Raw genomic sequence first — 21,603 nt, 5'->3', positions numbered from 1 at the left:
ACAGCACACATGGCTAGTACACATGTGCACCTTCTCATGTATTTTCACCATGCTTTTTACAAGTTATCCATGCAGCTGCTAGGCATATCTGCACACCAGTACTTCTAGAAAATATATATTTGCATTTGTATTGCAACTGTGTCTATAACCACATCATCTCTATTCCAAATAACAAAGTATGGACACTACTCATCCTTATCGAAAGGCACAAAAGTATTGTAATTATGTACATACACGTGTGGGAGCATACTGTAGGATGCACATAACTTAACACACTCTAGAAGGTACACATAACTTCATGCATATATGAACACCCAATTATCCTTGGTTGCTACCCTCTACCAATCCTGCCTGGACGGTGATGGTTCCCAGTTCCTGAAGTTGGCAAAACGTTTTGATGAGGTACAGCCATTGACTTATGTTTTAGCTCAGTTTCCCCAGACATTTCCTCCTTTCCTTGGGCAGCCACTAAGCTGAAGAAGATAACAGTATGCCTACTTTTCTGAACAGATGCATGAGTTAGTGTTTCTATTGCTGTGAAGAGATGCCATGACCACGACAACTATAAAGGAAAACATTTAACTGGTGCTGGTTTACAGTTTCAAAGGTTTATTCCCTTATCATCATAGCAGGGAACATGGTGGTATGCAGGCAGACTGGTGCTGGAGAAGGAGCTGAGAGTTCTACATTTTGATCCACAGACAGCAGACGGAGACTGTGTGCAACACTGGGACTGGTTTGAGCATAGAAGACCTTAAAGCCTGCCCTCATAGTGACATACTTACTCAACAAGGCCACACTTCCTAATAGCTCCACTCTCTATGGCCAAGTTTTCACGCACTTGAGTCTTTGGGGGTCATTCTTATTCACAAGTGCCTATAACCATACATTCAGCAAAAGAATAACTTGGTATGGACCAGGTTTGGTGAAACACTAAAAGGTGATTCTGAGCAATTGTAAAAGATCCCCAAATATCCATTTTTCCCAGCCAGCAATGTGGCTGAGGATGTTCCATGGTCACAGTGCATTCTATACCCAGAGTGTAGAGTTGTCCCTGAATTTTCCTGACCTGCTGCTGTTTTCTCTCAGCTCCAGAGCTGGTTTCAACTACCTGAGGCTATGTCAAATTTTCCTTCCTTCAAGTGAGTGCCTTCTCACATACATAGTGAAAAACTGGTCTCCTGGAATTAGCCTGGAGAGTGGGAGGCAATGCATTAGTGGTTCCAGGCATCATTATAAACTACTAGAGGCTAAGCGGCTCACCACATGTGGAGATCTGAATAAGAATGGCCCCCCAGGGGCTCATATATTTAAATGCTTAGTCATTAGGGAGTGGCATTATTTAGAAGGAATAGGAGGTGATTTGAACTGTAGGGCTTGGCTCAAGACGGTTCAGAGGAGAAGAATATTAGTAAGTGACCTAGAGACTATTCTTGTGATATTTTGGTGAAGAATGTGGCTGCTTTCTGTCCTTATCCAAAAAATCTACTGAGGCTAAGTTGAAGAGCTCTGGACTAAGAAAAGCCTGGTCCTAAATGGAGTAAAGGGAATGGTGACCTCAGGGAAAGACCCTGTCCAGCTAAGGTTCCAATTTGTAGAAAGGAATTAAAGAAAACCTTAAACATGAAAGAAACTATTGAACACAGAAAGCTGGTGAAAATATATTTAAATGAGGGGGTTAAATTCCAGTCCCAGCAAGTGGCAAACCTTGGAGGCTTCAGCCAAGTGGCTCTGGCTTTACTTGAGAAAGATTAGGAGGTGTGGCCTTGTTAGAAGAAGTGTGTCATTGGGGGTGGGCTTTGAAGTTTCAAAAGCCCAAGGCCCATTGTCATTCTTTCTTCCTACTGCCTTGCAGATTAAGATTTAGAATTTTCATCTACCTTTCAAGCACCATGTCTGCCTGTATGCCACCATGTTCCCTGCCTTGATGATAATGAGCTATACCTCAGAAACTGTAAGCCAGTCTCACTTAAATGCTTTCTTTTATAAGAGTTTCTGTGGTCATGGTGTCTCTTCACAGCAGTAGAACACTAAGACAGTATGCATTTATTTCCTTCACTGTTCTAGAAGATTAAAGTCCAAGACGAAAGCAATAACAGGGTTGGTTGCTGATAAGGTGTCTCTTCCTGAAGGTTGTATATAGCCACTTTCTTGCCAAGTTCTCACATGGATTTTGTTGTGTGTGTGTTTACACAGAAGGTGTGGCCTCTGTGTTGTCCTATAAGGATACCTGTCCTAATAGATTAGTACCTTATATTTGTGACTTTATTTAACTATCTCCTTAAAGGTCTGCTTTCCAAACACAGTACTTCAATGGGTTCCACATAGATGGAGTCAACCAATCTCAGACAAAAATATTCAGAATAGAAATAGAAATAGAAAGTTCAGAACAGAAATTTCGTGCCATGCTGGACATTGAAATTAAGCTTTATGCACCTTGGACAACACCCTAGGAAACAAAGAACATCCCCAGACCTCTTGGTATTTATGTGCGTGTTTTCTGCTGCATACTTTTTTTTTTTGGACAGGATTTTCCTGTGTAACATATGCTGGTGTCATTATTTTTCGTTAGTGCCCTGACTGGCTAGAACTACAGGTGTGTGCCAACACAACAAAACCAGTTCTGAGTTTTGACAATAAAAAAAAAAATGGGTTACACCATCAAGCAGCCAGAGGAATCGTGTTACCACCCAAGTGATTCATGCCCGCCCTGTGCATAGTCCTGTCCCAGTGGCTCTGAGCCAAGAGAAAAAGTTGAGGTCTTCTCTCTGTGGTCTCCGTGGCACTAGAGCCATCACACCACCTTTTAAAATTAGCTTACAAAGTAACAAGTTTCCTTGTGGTATTTTCATATACTTAGTTTTGGTTGATTTCCATCCCCTTCTGCATCTTCTGTTTGTTTATTTGTTTTGTTTCTCTGTGTAGCCCTACAGAGACCCTGGTCTCGAAAAACAAAACAAAGAAACAAGAAAATTCAGCAACCCAATGTATTATACTGTCATGGAACAGTAAAAGGATATCTGTTGAAAACAAAACAAAATCTGAATAAAGTCTGTAGCAATGTGCCAAACATAGCTTTAAAAAATCGGATATGGATATACAAGTGTCTCTGTAGTAGGATGTAAAGTCCTTTGGGTATATGCTCAGATGTGGTATAGCTAGATCCCAATATTTTTTAGGTTCTTGAGAAGCCTCTCTGCTGATTTCCCTAGTGACTGCATCAATTGACACTCCTATGGAGAGTAAAAGCTCTTGTTTTCACACATCCTCATTAGCATTTGTTTTCTTGACAGTGAAATTTTGGCTGGGGTGAGATGGGAATCTCAAAGTAGCTTATTTTGATTTTTTTTTTTTTTGAAACAAGGTTCCATGTATCCTGGGCTGGCCAAAGATGACTGTGAACTTCCTCTGTCTCTACCTACCCAGTGTTGAGATTACAGCCATGTCCCACCATGTACACTTACGGAGAACTAGAGTTGAACACAGGGCTTTGTGCATACTACCCAAACTGGCTACATTCCTAGCCCTTCAAAGCTTACATTTATTTATTTATTTATTTATTTATTTATTTTTTGTGTGTGGGTAGGTATGCTTATGCTACAGCATGTATGTGTAGGTCAGAAGACAGCTTGCAGGAGTTGGTTTTCTCTTTCTACCATGTAGGTCCTGCTCATTGCACTCAGGTTGTTACTGTTGGCAGCTACTACTGCTACAGTGCTACTACTCCACCTACTGAGCCATCTTGTCAGCCCCCAGTTGTTTAATTTCTATTTCTCTGATGACTAAGGATGTTGAATATTTAGAAATCAGGAATAGTGGCTCACACCAGTAATCCCAGCACTCAGGAGACAGAGGCAGGCAGAATGCTGTGTGTTCAAGGCCAGAATAGTCTACAAAGTGAGTCCAGGACAGCCAGGTCTACATAGAGAAACCCTGTCTCAAAAAACCAAAATAAAATAATAAAAAAAGTATTTACTATTAGCTGCTGGGTGTGGTGGCATAGAGTTTGAGGCCATCCTGGTCTACAGAGCAAGTTCCAGGAAAGCTAGATCTACAGAGTCTCAAAAAAAAAAAAAAAAAGAAAAAATTTTTGTTTTCTTTTTGTTTAAAGATTTATTTACTTATTATGTACACGATGTTCTGTCGGCACGTACACCTCCACACCAGAAGAGGGCACCAGATCTCATTATAGATGGGTGTGAGCTACCATGTGGTTGCTGGAAACTGAGCTCAGGACCTTTGGAAAAGCAGCCAATGCTCTTAACCACTGAGCCATCTCTCCAACCCTGATTTTGTTTTTTGAGACAGTTTCTCTGTGTAGCCTTGGCTGTCCTGAAACTTAGTCTGCAGACCAGGCTGGCCTTGAACTCAAAGATCCAACTGCCTCTGCCTCCCAAGTGCTGTGGCGGACACCATTACCACCCAGATATTAACTCTTTATCTTTAGTTTACCTGGCAAAAATTGTCTCCTACACTATGCTGAATATCTGTTCACTCCACTGATACAGAAGTCTTTTAATTTTATATAATCCCACTTGCCAGTTCTTTAAAGATCTGTTTCATTTGACACATATATGTATGTTTTTCATTTCTGTCTTTTTTATATCAAACGAAGTTTCTGGTGCCTGCAGAGATCAGAAGGGAGCATCCTGGAACTGGAGTTACAGATGGTTTTCCTTACACCTTGTGGGTTTTGGAAACTGAACCCGGGTCCTCTGCAAGAATAACAAATAGCTGAGCCATCTCTCCAGCCTCTTAATTCTTGGGGTATTTTTGTGCTATTGGATTCTCATCAGGTATTTCTTACTCTTGTAAGTCCTCTCTAATCTCATATCCCACTACTAGTCATCTGGCTGGAAGTCTGGCTGCCTGTTCCAGCGTCATTCCCCTTCCGGCTGCCTGTGGAATGAGGCAAGCACAGGTTTCTCCCTTTGCCTGGATCATTGGCTCCACCCATACCCCTCCTAAGATTCAAAGCCTGGGCAGGGGCACTTGTGGAGTCTCAGGTTCTTTCCTGGGCACTGCTGAGTTTATATGCTACAATGGATGCGGAAACATCTGCGATCAAATGCCTTTTGTGTGAACACTCCTGCCATGCATTCCTGGAATCAAATAGCCTGGGTTGTGGACATTCCTGTGGTCACATTGATTTGAATGAGAAGAATCATCAGGGATGAAATCACTGGAGCGGGGACACCTCTAGACAGAGTGGGGTACAGACATTCCTGGAATCACACTGAGAGGTGTGGCTACTTTTGTGGCCAGAGACCAAAGTGAGCATACATACTTGGGTATGTAAAGCCATTAAACCACAAAAGACAGTGTCACATAGTTTAGGGAGTTCATGGAAGCGCCTGTCTTTGGGGCTATAGAAAGTCAGGACCACAGTCATAAAAAACACATCTCACTCCCACACCTGTTTATTTTGGTAGGGCTGGGGACAGAATTCAAGGACTTGTACATATTAGCTAAGTATGAAGAAAGACTCTCAACCTGAAGTCTGTTCTGTAAATTAGGGCACAGTGAAACATGCCTTTAATGTCAGTACTCGGGAGGCAGAGACAGGGGTATCATAATTTCAAAGTCATCCTTGGGTATACAGCAAGTTGGAGGCTAGCCTCGGCTACATGGGACCCTTTCTCAAAAAATAAAAACAACAAAAAATGATTTGAAAAACCATTTGGAAATTTCATTAAATCTGTGGACTCTATCATAGATGATGATTATTATTATTATTTTGGTCTTTGTTTTTTGAACCAGGGTCTCACCATGTAGGATGGCCAGTCTGGCCTCAAACTCAACTCTCTGGTCTCAGTCTCCCATATTATGGAATTAGAGGTGTGTACTCATTTGGCTTCAAAGTTTCTTTTCTTTTTAAAATGGGGCCTACCTGTGCTGCCCAGGTTGACCTTGAAGGTATGTGCTTGAGTGTTCTCATTTGGGGAACCTGAGTAGCTAGGACTACAGGTGGTGGTCTAGCATTACACACAGCTAACAGACTTAATTTTTTTCAAGACAGGGTTTCTCTCTGTAGCAGGAATCCTGTCTGTCTTGGACTCACTTTGTAGACCAGGCTGGCCTTGAACTCACAGAGATCTGCCTGCCTCTGCTTTCTGAGTGCTGGGATTAAAGACAAGCACCATCACTCCTGACCAGACTTGTGTGTGCGTGCGTGCGTGCGTGTGCGTGTGCGCGTGCTAGTGAATATAGAACCCAGGGCTTTGTGCATACTAGGCAAATACCCCATCAGTGAGCTACACCACCATCCCATCACAGGATGTATTTGAAAGCACACTTGCATATGTATACCAACAGATAGGAATAATAATGAAAGTTGATTACACTGAAATACAGTTATAACTGTATATTTAATTAAAATAAAATGGTGACAGTAGCCAGGTTTGATGACACAGGCAGGCCTGTAATCTTAGTACTCAGGAGGATGATATGGGAGGATCTTGAGTTTGAGGGCAGTCTAGGCTATATGGAAAGATGTCTCAACAAACAGTCAAAATTGGGGTATATGAGAGGTTTAATTATAGGATCGACTTATAAAATATGTCATTATCCAAAGAGGTGAGAAATACGAGCAGTATTTCAGATGCCCATAAACTGTCAGATATAAAAAGCAAGCGACTTGCATAGTAGGGCTTTTACTGTTTTGACTTACTGCCAATATTTGTAGCTGGGAATGAAGCTGAACTTCAGTTACCACAAAGATGTACTGTTTTCTTCCATCAAGCTGGTGCTGGTGGAGCCCCTGATGTTTAAACTGTGGTAAGACGCCCTGCTTTAGCCATAATTCCTGGACCTATTCAGGACACTCCAGGAGAGGTTTAGAGAAGAGGCATATGCTCACAGTCTTAAGAAATTGCTCCTGTAGCTCCACACACTTCTTCACCACTTCTTTGAGCTGTTGCAGATACCCACTCTAGGTTTGTCTTCTCAGGCCCCATAGATGATATCTGCAAACAAATGCAGCTTCTGGTTTTCCAGGCAGGCAGCAGCTTCTAAGCTGTATTAGTTTGATTTTTACTACAAACCCTAACATAAAGGAAAATGCGTTAGAAAAAAAATGTGTCAAGATTTATTGCAGAGTACTATTTCATTCTTACTGCTGCGTAGCTCCCCACTGTGGAACAGGTTAGGATTTAACATTCAAGAACTACAAACATTCAAGAGCTAATTTCTCTGGAAGGGATTTTTTATATTTATTTTGTGTATGTGTGTGAGAGCGTACCATGGTATGCATGTAGAAGTGACAACTAGTGGGAGTTAGCTCTCTCCTTCTACCCTGGGGGTTATAAGGATTTAATTCTGGTTGTCAGAATGAGCCGTTTCCCACTCAGCCATCTCACCAGCCATAGAGCTAATTTCTTAGAAGTATAACTGGGACCTTGATACGGTAGTGCACATCTTTTTTTTTTTTCTTTTTCGGCAAGACAGGGTTTTTTACATAGCCTTGGCTGTCCTGGACTCAATTTGTAGATCAGGCTCACTGAGATTCACCTGCCTCTGCCTCCCAAGTGCTGGGATTAAAGGCATTCCCTACCACTGCCCGGCTTGTAATGCACATCTTTAATGCCAGCAACCCAGGGTTTCATGTATGCCAGGTAACCCCTACCACTGACCTTTATCCTAGCCCTGTTTTGGTGTTTTGCTTTTTTGTTTGTCTTAAGACAGACGGTCTCTTTTCGTGCAGGGATTAAAGGCCCATGTCACCACACCTGGCCTGTTTCAATAAAAATACACAACCCAGATTTATTTATTTTCATTTTATGTGTATGACTGTTTTGCCTGCCTGCATGTATGTAAATGCATTGAATGCATGCTTTATAAGTATGAAAGACAGAAGGCATCAGATTCCTTGGAACTGGAGTTACAGGTAATTGTTAGCTGCCATGTGGGTGCTGGGAACTGAACCCTGCTCCTCTAAATGGGCAAGTGCTCTTGACCACTGAGCTGTCTCTCTAATCCCTATGTTTCAATAAAAAATTTTAGAATACTTCTTTGTTTAATCATTTTCTATGTATGGGTGTTTTGCTTTGTCTATCTGTGTACCATGTGTATACCTGGTGCATTAGGAGGTTGTGAGTATCCTGTGTTTCAAAAATAAAGTTTTTTTTTTTTTGAGACTGTGTTTCTTTCTGTAGCCCTGACTGTCCTGGAACTAACTATGTAGACAAACTGGCCTCGAACTCACAGAGATCTGCCTCTGCCTCCTACGTGCTGAGATTAAAGGTATGCACCACCACTGCCCATGCTGTGTTTCAATTTTTTAAGGTTCCCTTTTAACAGAAGACTTAAATGTAAGTAACCTGCTAGGCCACTGTTAGAAAGGGGTTCCTCCTTACAATCAGGTCTAGGTCCATCCTACTGCAGACTAGCTGGCTTCTTCTGTTTCAGGGAGTTTTTCCCTTGAACTTTGCTGTGTCTTCTCCCTGGAATATTCTTCCCATAGATAAGACCCACAGGTCTTCACCCTGCAACTCCACATGGTTTCTTTACCTCAGTGAGCTCTTTTAGAACAATGTTATTATTATTTTGATTATTATTATTATTATTTTTGGTTTTCTCAGACAGGGTCTTTCTACATAGTCCTAGCTGTCCGGGAACTTGCTATGTACAACAGGTTGGCCTCAAACTCACAACACTGGTGCATCTGCCTCTTAAGTGCCTGGCTGGAAAGACACTTTTAAAACTCTAAACACCTACATCTACATTCTCTGATTTTCTTCATTTTGTTTTCCTTTTTTCCCCTACCTTCCATAGCCTGTATTGCTTTTTCATGTGCTTTCATGCATCTTAGTGGAAAGGCACCACTGTGGGAAATACAACTTGGGTGCTCTGTCATTGCAGAAATATCAGATGAGTGTACTTAAGGAACAAAGAAGTCACAAAGTCACTACATGGTATCTTATTGAGACCATTATTTTTTACAGGGTCTGCCTTTGACCAAACTGTTATTTTGTAGCACGCTGTAAACATAGTTAAAAACAACTTATAATGCAGAAATTCAGTCTTTGTTTTCTTCTGTATTTCTAAACCTAAAATGGCTGGAAGTATGCATTCAATAAGCATTTACCAACCCTCTCAACAGGCAGCACACAAAATGCTTAAAGCTGCTCTAAACATAAAACAGATGCTCTCTAAACACTCATTTACTGGGGAAAAAATCCTTTGCTTTTCTTTAACAAATTCTTTGGGGATGGGGTTTGAGAACCAGTTCAGTGGTTAAGAGCCCTGGCTACTCTTCCAGAGGTCTTGAGTTTGATTCCTAGCACTCACATGGTGGCTAACAACTACCTGTAATTCCAGTTCCAGGAGACCTGAGGGCATCTCTATAGCTCCAACTGTTTTTATTTAAGATAGGGTCTCTATCTGCATGTGTGCCTACACGCCAGAAGAGGGCATCAGATCTTATTATGCCCTCTTCTGGTCATGAGCCACAATGTGGTTGCTGGGAATTGAACTCAAGACCTCTGGAAGAACAGACAGTGCTCTTCTGAGCCATCTCTCCAGCCCCCAAGATAGGGTCTCAGATAGCCCAGGCTGCCCTCAAACTTTCTTTATAGCTGCACGTGAGCTTTTACTTCTGAATTTCTATGGTGATTTGAAGGAGAACGTCCCCCAGAGGCTCATATATTTGAATACTTGGTACCCACTTGGTGGAACTCTTTTGGGAATGTCACTGGAGACAAGCTTTGAGGATCTAAAGGCCTAGGCTATTCCCAGTAATCTCAGTCTCCCTCTCCTCTGCCCCATGGTTTATATCTCACAGTATTAATTATTGCTTCAACCTCATGCCTGTCTGCCTGTTGCCATGCTCCCTGCTGCAATGGCCATGGATTCATCATCTGAAACTGTAAACTCCCACTGAATGTTTTCTTCTCTACGTTGCCTTGGGCATGGTGCCTTATCACAGCTATAATAACTAACACAACTTCTTACCACAGGATTACTGGTATAGGCCATCACATCCAGGTTATGTGGCTCTGGGGATCAGAGCATTGTTCATTTCAGACAAGCATTTTACCAGCTAAACTACATCCCAGCTCTTAATATACTTTTGTTTGTTTCCTTGGCAATATTGAATATTGAACCTTTTAACTCTTTAAAGCTTTATTTATTATATTATTATTATATATGTATATTATATATATATTTTATTTATTATATGTGTATGAGTATTTTGCCTGCAAGTATGCCCAACGAATAAAACATAATTTTATTTTTTAAGTCACCAGGTGGTGGTGGCATATGCCTTTCATCTTAGCACTTGGGAGGCAGAGGCAGGTAGATCTCTTTGAGTCTGAGGCCAGCCTGGTCTACAGGACTAGGGTTACACAAAGAAACCCTGTTTCAAAAAAATTAAAAATATGGCCTGGAGAGATGGCTCAGAGGTTAAGAGCACTGGGTACTCTTCCAAAGGTCCTGAGTTCAATTCCCAGCAACCACATGATGGCTCACAACCATCTATAATAAGATTTGGTGCTCTCTTCTCTTGTACAGGCATACACACAGGCAAAACACTGTATATGTAATAAATAAATAAATATTAAAAAAATTAAAAATAAAACAGTCAAAATTTACCAAGGTCTTTCGTCTTTTGAGACACATTTCATGTAGTTCAGGTTGGCTTCAAACCTGCCAAGTATCTAAGGATTTTCTGAAAATTTTGATCCTTTTATTGCATTACTATGGGTCACAGGCACTACTATGCTTGTCTTTTTATGTCGTGGCTGGAGACAAAACCTAGGGTTTTGTGCATTTTAGGCAAGTACTCTACAAACTGGGCTGTCTCTAAGGATTTTTTTTTCTATCTATCTTTTTTTAAGTTAAATTATTATTATTATTATTATTTTTACAGACAGGGTCTCATTACGTAGCCTTGACTTCCTTGAAACTATGCAGACCAAGCTAACCTCAAACTTGTAGAGACCTGCCTGCTTCTCCCTCTCCCACCAAATTCTGGGAATAAAGGTGAGTGCTACCATGCCTAAACTATTTTCATTATTTTTTAATTGTTTGTGTGTATGTCCTGGCAACCCCTACCACTGACCTACACCCTAGCCTTGCTTTGGTGTATGTGTATGTCCTGGGTATGTGCTTGTGAATGTAGGTACTGAGAGAGTACAGATATGTCTGAGCCCATGGAGGTAGAGAGTCATAGGCACTTGTGAGCTGCCAGGTATGGGTGCTGGGAACCAAACTTGGATCTCCTGAAAGAGCAATACCTGCTCTTAACCACCGAACCTGCTCTCAATCCCCATTCAGATTTTTTTTTAAAGGTACCCTTTATTTTAACTTTAGAAAAAAGGGGCAAATTTACCTTAATGTGTTAGGGTCAACAAGTCTTCTCATTATCTTCCACCTGCCAAGGAAAAAGAAAAGGGACTCAGCTATTTGGCTACATTTTTTTTCCATCTGTCAGTGGGCTGAGCTATTGATTCTTACAGCTATTGCAAGGCAGGAAAGAACCACGTAAGTCAGGCCAGAAACAGGGACATTGGGAAGAGTCATGGTGGACTCAGAGTTGAAGACCCATACCTTAGGGGCCAGTGGGGTATCCTGAGGCTGGGGCAACTTGTCTACTCTGTTAATGCAGCATTCCTGGGGGAGGCGCTCCTTGGCCAGCTATCCATTCTTCTTTAACCTGCAGGCTTCCTGGTACAGGGGTGCAATGGGGGCTGTGTGGCTGCAGCATGTTTGTACACGGAGCCACCTTCTAGCTGTGGGACGCAGGAGGCAAGGAGATGATGAGGATCTGAGACTCTAAGACAGTCTCCTTGACCCATGTCCTGATGGTTGTAAACTCACATCCAGAGGGTAAATACGGTCCGAATTATGGGTGCTGAGATTCCCACAGGCCACAAAGGGTCACAAACATCCAGTACCGTCCAGCTGGTTGAAATCTGAGTCTTAGAAAAAGGCAGGGTGAACACTGAGGGCAAGGCCATTTATGGCACAGGCTGCAGCAGTACTGAAGTCCTCCCTCCATCATGATTCATCATCAGCTCATACAGATAATCTTCATAGGGGGCCTGCCTCATCACTGATTCTAAAATGTCAGCCCCTGGTCTGGCTTTTCACTGTATTATGCCCACCCGGCATTTTACATTCTACCTTGTCCCACTCAAATAGGATCTATAGTGATAGGCTCTGCCTTTGCCCATCAGGTTTAGGCTACAGACCTGCATAGGGAAAATGTTTAACATGGGTGGGGTTTCTACCTGGGGGCAGTGACTGAGGGTTTTGCTAAGATAGATAGGGCTATCTAACAGGGTTTGAGGCCGAAGGCTCTCAAGAGACATGAGGTACATGCAGCTGATGCAGTTTCCCTAGGCATGGGCCACCAGCTCTGGCTCTCACCATACCCATGGTCCTGCAGGGGTCGGGTCAGGTCTGGAATGAAATCCTCTGGAGGGTCATAACCCTGACAAACAGCAAAGGCCTCTGGGGGGAGGGAGACACAGAGTGAGGGGTGACTTTGTCACCTCAACCTTGTGCAGACACCTGGCCAATCACCTGCTTGCCTATCAGTCAGGCCTTCATGCCACTGACCAATGCTGGAATTCCTGCTGCTCTTGAGCTTGGCACAGAACACACTGGAGAAGAATATGCACAGTTGGCTGTAAAGCAGGGTTACATCTTGACCTCAGAATATCTGTAGGTCATGGAAAGCAACATGGAGAGGTATGTGTGTCCCACCCCACTCCAGGGACCTTTCTCAACACTCCACTTGGTACACCAAGGCTTACCTTGGCTACAAAATAGCCCCCTAGCTTCAAGACATATGCAGCAATGTTGAGAGCCTTGGGAAAGGAGAGATGGGTGGTGGTAGAGGCAAAAGTGAGGGCCAAGAGAGTGCAGGGGTGACCACTAGGGTTATTCACAGCTAGCAGAAGCTTACTCATTGACATCATGGAGGCCAGTGCCTATAGCAAGAGGAATAGCTGATTAGGGGACCCTCTGATTTGATATGTCTTCTTATACCAGAGTTTAGAAAACTAAAGATATTTTTAGGCTCTCTTACTGCTAAGGTTCTGGAAAGTGTACTGCCTCCCCCAAATGGATGTGAACCCTGAGCCCTTAACAACCCAGGAAGTCATTTTAATTCTAGAAACTGCTTGTCTCACAAGCAGGACTAGAATTTCTACCTCTAGCCCAGATGGCTCCTCTGAGCTTCATTTACAGATCAGCCCTAAAGGCTTAATAAGCTCAACTCCAAATTTCTACTTCCTTCTCTATGAGCTCCTCTATGTTTTTTAGCTCCTCGCATCCTTCCAGTTATTTATGTCAAAAATCTTAGTCCCTGTGACCAACTCTGGCCCCATCATTCTCAAATTCCAGACTTTAGGAAATCCAGCAAGCTCTATTTTCAAAATGAGACCTCTGTCTCCTTGCCTGTCACTGGAGACACCACTTTTATCAGTTACTCTTTTTTTTTTTTTTTAATTTTAATTTTTTACAGAGCCAAGTAATCTGAGCCCAGGTGGGGCATATAGAGAATGAAGCACCAACCAATAACCATGCATGCACTGGACCTAGGCCCCCTACACACGATGGGGAGCTTTGTCTTCCTGTGGGTCCCTCTGTATGGGAAGCAGGAACTGTCTCTGACATGGTCTCTGTTGCCTACCTTCTGATCACATCCCCCTGATGGGGCTGCCTTGCCTGGCTTCAGTGGAAGAGGATGCTCTTTCTTAGTCCTGATGTGACTTGATGTGCTGAGTGAGTTGCTGAGGGGTTGGGGAGATAGGGGGATGAGAGAGGGTAGGTGGGACTAGGAGGAGAGGAGAGAGCTATAATCCAGATGTAAAGTGAAGAAGTAAAATAAGCAAAGAAATAATAAATAAAAATTCATATTAATTAATAACTGATTTACTTGATGCATGTCTTGTCTTCCTATGTACCATAAGAATCCTGATGCTTTTGGAGGCCAGAAGAGGGTGTTGGATCCAGCTGGAAGTGTAGTTACATATGATTATGAACCACCATATAGTTGCTGGGAATCCAACCCAGGTCCTCTGGAAAAGTAGCCAGTGTTCTCTCTGCAGCTCTGGTAAAGGCTCTTTTTTATTTTTATTTATTTAAAATTTTTTTTAATTAAATACACTTTATTGACTTTGTATCCCCCCATAAGCCCCTCCTTCCTCCCCTCCCGATCCCACCCTCCCTCCCCTTCTTCACACATGCCCCTCCCCACATCTACTGATAGGGGAGGTCCTCTTCTCCTTCCTATCAGTTACTCTTTTACACTATTCAGTGGCCAACCTCCTCCTGGGGTCCCTGTTTCCACCTCTGCCCCTCACAGTGCTCAAGAGGTACGAGGGATACTGTCACAATCCCAGCCAGGTAGTCTTTCTTGGTCCACAACCCTCAGGGTTTTCTCCAAGTTCTCAGAACCAAGAGCAAGAACTGATGGCCATTAGCATATTCCCTTAGCAATTCTTTTTGCTGTCAAGTCAATGAAGCTTTTCTTGTCTACTTTATTTATTTGGTTTTCTCATGACAGGGTTTCTCTGTGTAGCCTTGGCCATCCTGGACTCATTCTGTAGATCAGGCTGGCCCTGAACTCACAGCAATCCACCTGCTTCTGTCTCTCTGAGTGATGGGATTACAGGTGTTCAGTACCAGGCAAGGCTCTGTCTACTTAAAATTCTCACAAGTACTTTTTACTTCCTAGGCCTATTTCAGTGACTTCCCTATAGCACCTGTTACTGTTTTTAGTTTATTTATCTTTGTATTTAAAAATTGTAAATTGCTTTTGGTTTTGCATATTTAAGTTTTAAAAATTTATATATGTGTGTCTGTGTTTTGTACATCACATGTGTGTGCCCACGGAGTCCAAAAGAGGGTGTCAGATCATCTGGAGTTGAAGCTATAGATATGGATGCCTCACAAATGAACTCAGGTCCCTTGATGAACAGTAAGCACTCTTAACCAAAAAGCCAGGTTCTCACCTCCTATTTTTAGTTTTTGAGACAGGGTCTTTCCAGTCGAGGCTGACCTTGCGCTCTAGTGATTTTTTTACCTCAGTCTCCCAAGATCTGGAATTATAGGCATTGAGCCATCTCTTCTCTGTGCATTTACACTAACACATCAACTTCCCTAGGCCAGAGGTCAGTGGGATTTGTTTACGCATACTTTCCCTACAGAACATGGACTCACAAAAATGTTTTGAGTAACTAGTTGGCAAGAAAGAGAGAGGAGAGAGAGCATAGGATCAGACAGGCAGTCAGGTAAGAAGGCTGGACAAAAAGCATAAAGCTGAGGTCAGGAGGTATATCTTAGTGGCAGAATGCTTGCCTAGCATTCGCGAGGGTCATCCATTTCCAGGACCATAAAACATTAAAAAAAAAAAAAAGCTTGAAAGGTGGGGGGAAGGAAGATGGTCTATGAGAGCAGAGAACAGAGAGATAGTGAGAAATTGCCAGAAAGGGGGAAAATGGTGTGAGCAGAGGGAAAGAAGGAGGAAAAAAAAAGCTGAGCTAGGAGATAGTGGTCACCCCCACACCCAATATACCTTCAGGAGTTTCGTTACACAGTACTAGGTCAGCAGGGCAGCCCTCTAAGTGCTGGCAGTAGAAAGCTATGGAGAAAGGGGAGTGAGTGGCCTCAGTACACCTCTGCTGCCCTCACCCTCAAATCCCACCTGCCCATGGCCCTAGTCTCCAAGTATCTGGGGCAGCCATGTTCTCAGGCTCTGCTTAAGACCAGGTTCCATCTCTGGGAACCCATCTTCATCTTCTTTGGTGTCTCTGCAATACAATCTACCTACAGGCTGTTTGCCTGCTCTTAATCTCTGTCTTAGCTTCTGTCTCTTATACCAGGAGAGAACCTACACAAGTGTTATAGTACTAAGCTACATCTCAAGTCTTCTCTTTTTTATTTTTTCTGAAAAAACTTTTTTTAAGGGGCTGGCGAATGGGCTTAGCAGGGAAAGGCACTTGCTGCCAGGTCAGGTGACCCAATGTTCCATCCCTGGAACTCATATAGCTGAAAGAGAAAACTGACTCCTGAGCTATCCTCTGACTTCTATATGCACACCATGGCACACAAACACCCATATCCACACACACTCCAAATAATAACAAAAATAATCAATTAATTAAAAGTGTTTTTTCTTTTCCTCGCTTCCTTTTTTTTTTTTTTAAAGGTATATAGGTGTTTCACCTGTATGTATGTTTGTGACCCACATGTATGTCTGGTGTGCGGGTGGGAAAGAAGCCAGAAGAAGGCACCAGGTTCCCCGGGACTGAAGTCACAGGCAGTTGTGAGCCATTATGTGGGCATTCTGCACTGAATCTCCATCCCTTGGGAAAGCAACCAGTGCTCTTATGTGTTGAACCATCTCTCCAGCCCCTCAAATATTTTAAAGCTGCATGCCTTTATTCATTTAGAGTGTGTGCGTGTTTTAGGTACATGGGCAACTGCATGCATGTGGATGTCAGAGGGCAGCTTTTGGGATTGAAGTCAGTCTTCTGGCTCGTTGGCAAGCACTTTTACTGGCTGAAGCCACTTGGCAGTCTCTCTCTCTCTCTTTTTTTTTTAATTTTGAGTTACATTCTCATTACAGAACTCAGGCTAGCTTTGTACTTATTCCCTCAGCTTTCTAAATCCAGGTATTCTATAGCCTTCTTGTTTCCATTGCTTTGTCTTCTACTTGCCACACCCAAGTGGTGCCTTCGCTCAGGATTAACCCCAATATTCTCGTGGTCATGCTCTCACCTGAGTGACATCCCCTGGCTCTGTATCACACCTGGGAGTGGAGCCATAGCCTGCAAGTCCACAGCAGCCACCAACTGAGCAGATCTCTGGCTCCTGTGGATACAACAGTCCATGTCAGCACCATCTTCACTTCCAGTCCTCCCACTAGTTCACCTCCTGGCCCTCCACTCACCAATTTTTTGGCTTAGCATCTGGCTCCAGCTGCCTGGGGCAGCTGCTCATTTCACACCTGTGCCCACACAGTGAAAACTGGTCAGCTGCATAAACCTTTCTAAGTCAAGAACCTTGAAAAATACGCTTCTCTCAGGTATAGAGAACCTATGTCCACCCTTGGGCCACCTCCTCTAGGGTTTATGGCCCATCTTCTTCCCTGTCTCCCTGCCTCAGATATCCTCCATGTCAGCCCACCCACTGCCCTGAGCCCTGAAGAAGCAGTCTTCTCTCCACTCCCGGGCCACTTGGCCACCAAATCATGCACCTTAGAAGAGCTGGAATTCCTCATCAAGTTGAAGGAGCTTGAAAGAGCTTCAAGCCCACCAGCTTGGCCAGGATGTAGTAGACATCCTGTTTATCCTTTGATTTCCATCCCATCTCATGTTCCTGTTAGGCAGTGAGCTGATGCTGTCTTGTATGAGTAAACAGGATAGTGGCACACCAGCTACCTGCACAGGGCAGAAAAATAAAAGTACTGAGGCCATGTGATCCAGGTGACAGCTCAATTAACACACAGAGCCTGAAGCTCAGACAGGGCTTTAAGTACCTTATCATGACCTCTCAGGCCCCTTTGCTTATCACATCAGGCCCCGTCATTCTGGGACACCACAGACTCCACAGTTAACTGACAGAAGACCTACTACTGACCCTGCTCACCTACTCTCACAGACACTTCACACAAGTAATCCCTCTTTCAACCATTTTCTCTGCCCATTTGATCCCTATTCACACCCAGCCATCTCCCCAGTCATCTCCATTGTCTCTAGATTCACAGAACCCTATTACTCCCCCCTATTAAACCCTTGCTTTTCACACCTATTACCCTGAAGCAACCTCCATTCATTTTCCCACAGCCTAATCTCTCACTCCTCTCTGCAGCCCACCAATCCCTTAAAAGATTAGGTCTCCAGTCATTAATTACTACCACCTCAATCCCCACTAATGCCTAGAGGATCCTGACCTGTTAGGTCTCTATTATACCAATTTAACAGCTGCATTAACTCAGCCCTCCTACCAACCTTTCAAAGATTACTAGTGGCCTTCAGTATTCTTTTCATCAATACACATATTGCCCCTGGTGCTCATATAGCTTATTTTTCTTCTTTGATCACTAACCCCACTAGTCCTTTTATCACTCCGCCTACCCATCTCTATTATTCTCTCCATAACCTCACCATTATAGATTATTATATAAACTGGTGAATATCCACCACACTCACGGATCATACTCTCATTAGTAATTCCTTCATTATTCAACCAATGAGCACACTCTATAGGTCTTCATTAATTTCCTTCATTAATTTCCTGGTGGATACAGCACCACATGTCAAATACCTCTTATTAATAGCTCTAAGTCCATCTGCATGGCGCCAAAGACCATCACCTTGTCAGGATCACCAAATACCCCTCAAGGGGGCGCAGTGGATAGCAGAACAGTTTCATGCTTCTGAAGTTCGCTCAGCATCTTAGTTCCCTGCTCTAGGCAAGCTTCCCAGAGCTTGACTGAACCCTCGCATTGTGAGTTGGGTCTCGGTCTCAGTTCAAGTCCTCGGTGTCCTAGGACCTACCTCAGCTTTTTAATAGGGAGGGAGCTGGATCACTAACCCCGAGAACAGTGTGCAGACCGGTGAGAAATGGTCCCTACCATTTCCAGGTGGTCGGAGTCGACCCGCTGGCCTGTACCACATGCCTAGAGGTTGTCACAACGTGATAAACTTTGCATTGTAAAACAGTTAGGTTCCAGGGAGGTCCAGACCAGAGCAGAACGTAAGACGTTAGTTTCATCATCTCGTAGCGACATATCCGGGTCAAGAGGAACTGCAGATCCCAGAATGCAACTGACATTGTTTGGCCAATGACGTCGCAAGGCAAGTGAACTGGCGCTTTGTTCTTTGTTTCAAGGACAAGGTCGTATTTTTGGGTTCCACAGGGCGAGGCAGCAAGGCCAAGAGTTCTCAGCCAGTCTAGGCTACATAGAGAGAACTTGGCGTGGGCAACCTCCACCCCTCTCCGCTCACTCACACAAAAAAAGCAAGAAAAAGGAGGCCAAGATAATTTACATAGACGCCTCTTTTTACATGGAGCCCACGTACTACATTTCCCAAAATTCAGCGGACATGACCAAGCCTTTTTTCTTTAAGTTTGGTTGGAAGGGAACTTACGCAAAGGGGTTAGAGGGTGACCGTGGTGGAAGAGGAAAGCAGGTTGCAAAAGTATGCTAACCGGGAAGCTACTGCATGCGATTTTGAATCGTACTTCCGTCGTTGAAAGAGTACTTTCAATTTTGCCATCTCAGAACTTCAGTTTCCTCACCTGGAAAATAGGTATAATTACCGATGCAGAATTCACGGTGTTAATCAGAGTTAGAAATATCCTAATATATTTTCCGAACTTTTTTTTTTCTTGAAACGTTTTAATCCCCACGCACAAGCACAACTGAAAAGTACATCTGTGATTTGTGACATAGCACACTGGGTAAAGGCTCTTGCCCACAAATACCGCCTGAGTTCGGTTTCCAGGATTCACAAGGTGGGAGGGGAAGGACTCTTACAAGTTGTCGTTTGACCCCCAAATGCGTGCTGTGGCACAAACCCTCTCCCCAAATACATACATACATATACATACATGTCGTTTGACCCCCAAATGCATGCTGTGGCACGCACCCTCTCCCCAAATACATACATAGATATACATACATACATACGTACACACATCTAGATAAATGGATGTATGAATGAATAAAACATAAGTTTAAAGCATATTTGTACGTGTATATTTTCGTGTTTGTGTGCTCTTATGTCGCGATCTAGTACAAAAAATACAATAACTGAAACAGCATTTACCATGTGTTATCCATTATTATAAATGCTGTTAGTGGTGTGCTGGTAAATAGTTAACTGGCTTTGGAAGGGTGGGGGTAGGTCTGTTTGGAGCATTTGTTAGTTTCCATGGTTTACATATTATCGGGTCAGATTTTAAGTCACCCTTGTGTAGTCTAAACACAGGTGCAGCAATACACCATTATGTATTAACTGGACCGTACAATAGGAGAAATGGCTTCAAGAACACAGAAAATGAACAAAATATAGTAAGATAATTAGGAAGTGATGCATTTTAAATATCTATTACCTTTAAAAATCCAATCCACTTAATTGTTAAGTTCACAGCATTATTTTTTCCTTTTCTCTCTCCCTGTCTCTTTCTTCCTCTCCCCATGGTTTCAATGTAGGTCAAACTGGCCTCCAACCCACGAACCACTTCCCACCTTCCAAGTGCTGAGGTTTCAGATGGCCCCCACCCCCATATCCCTATACACTGTCCTTTCTTTCTTCCTTCCTCTCCTTCCATCTTTCCTTCTTTCCTTCCTTCTCTCTTCTTTCTTTCTTTTTAAAGATTTATTTATTTTATGTATATGAACGCTTTGTTTTCACACACACCAGAAGAGGGAATCAGATCACATTATAGATGGTTGTGAGCCACCTTGTGGTTGCTGGGAATTGAACTCAGGACCTCTAAGAAGAGCAGTCAGTGCTCTTAACCGCTAAGCCATCTTTCCAGGCCCCAGCATTTCTTATTTTAGTTCTTTGAGACAGGGACCCACTATGTAACTCTAGGTGTACTGGAACTCAATATGTAGACCAGGTTGGCTTCAAACTCACAGAGATCTGTCTGCCTCTGCCTCCTGAATGGTGAGATTAATCAGAATTTTATTTTTAAGATTAATTTATTTTAATTTTTATGTATATGAGGGTTCTTTTTTTTTGTATGTATATGTAGAAAACATGCATGCTTGCTGCCCAAGGAAGTCAGAGGGTGTCAGATCCTGGAACTAGAGTTGTGAATGGTTGTGAGCCATCATGGGGGTATTGGGAACTGAACCTGGGTCTTCTAAAAGAGCAACAAGTGCTCTTAACCACAGAACCATTACTCCAGCCTCAGCATTTCAATTTGTTTTGTTTTGAGATAGGGCAATAAATCCCTGGTTGTTCCTGACTCGTTTTGTAGACCAGGCTGACCTTAAACTCACAGAGATCTGCCTGCCTCTGCCTCCCCAGTGCTGGGATCAAAGCATGAACCACTACGCCTAACTCCAACATTTCAATTTTAAAATAGTTATTTAACAACAAATTTACAAAATTCCTGAAAATTGAACAAGCTTAGTTGTGAAAGTCTATATAAGTTGTTTCTGTTTCCAGTGTACTGCTGAATTCTTAAAAAAAAAAAAAGTTATCTTTAGATTTTATTTATTTTGTTTTATGGATGTGCATATTTTGCCTTCATATATGTATGTGAATGAAATGCATGCCTGGTGCTTTTTGAGGCCAGTAGAGGGCATTGGATCTCCTGGGACTAGAATTACTGATGATTTCAGCTGCCATGTGGGTTCAGGGAATCAAATCTGGGTCCTTTGGAAGATTAACAAGTGTTCTTAACTGCCGAGCCATCTCTCCAGCCACCTGCATTGCCCCCCCAACACTCAATTTAATACTTATAACATAGGAGCTAATTATCCTTAACTTACAAAGAGGAAGCTGAGGCAAGAAAAGGATACATATTATGAAAAGCATATAAATTTAACATAAGTTATATATAACTTAATGTAATTATATATAAAATTTAACATAAATGTGTAAGTTTGTGTAAAAATATAGGGAT

This window comes from Meriones unguiculatus, chromosome X (assembly GCF_030254825.1).
Source record: "Meriones unguiculatus strain TT.TT164.6M chromosome X, Bangor_MerUng_6.1, whole genome shotgun sequence".
Classification (NCBI taxonomy): domain Eukaryota; kingdom Metazoa; phylum Chordata; class Mammalia; order Rodentia; family Muridae; genus Meriones; species Meriones unguiculatus.
The sequence above is the reverse complement of the archived record's forward strand: the minus strand, read 5'-3'. Positions refer to the sequence as shown.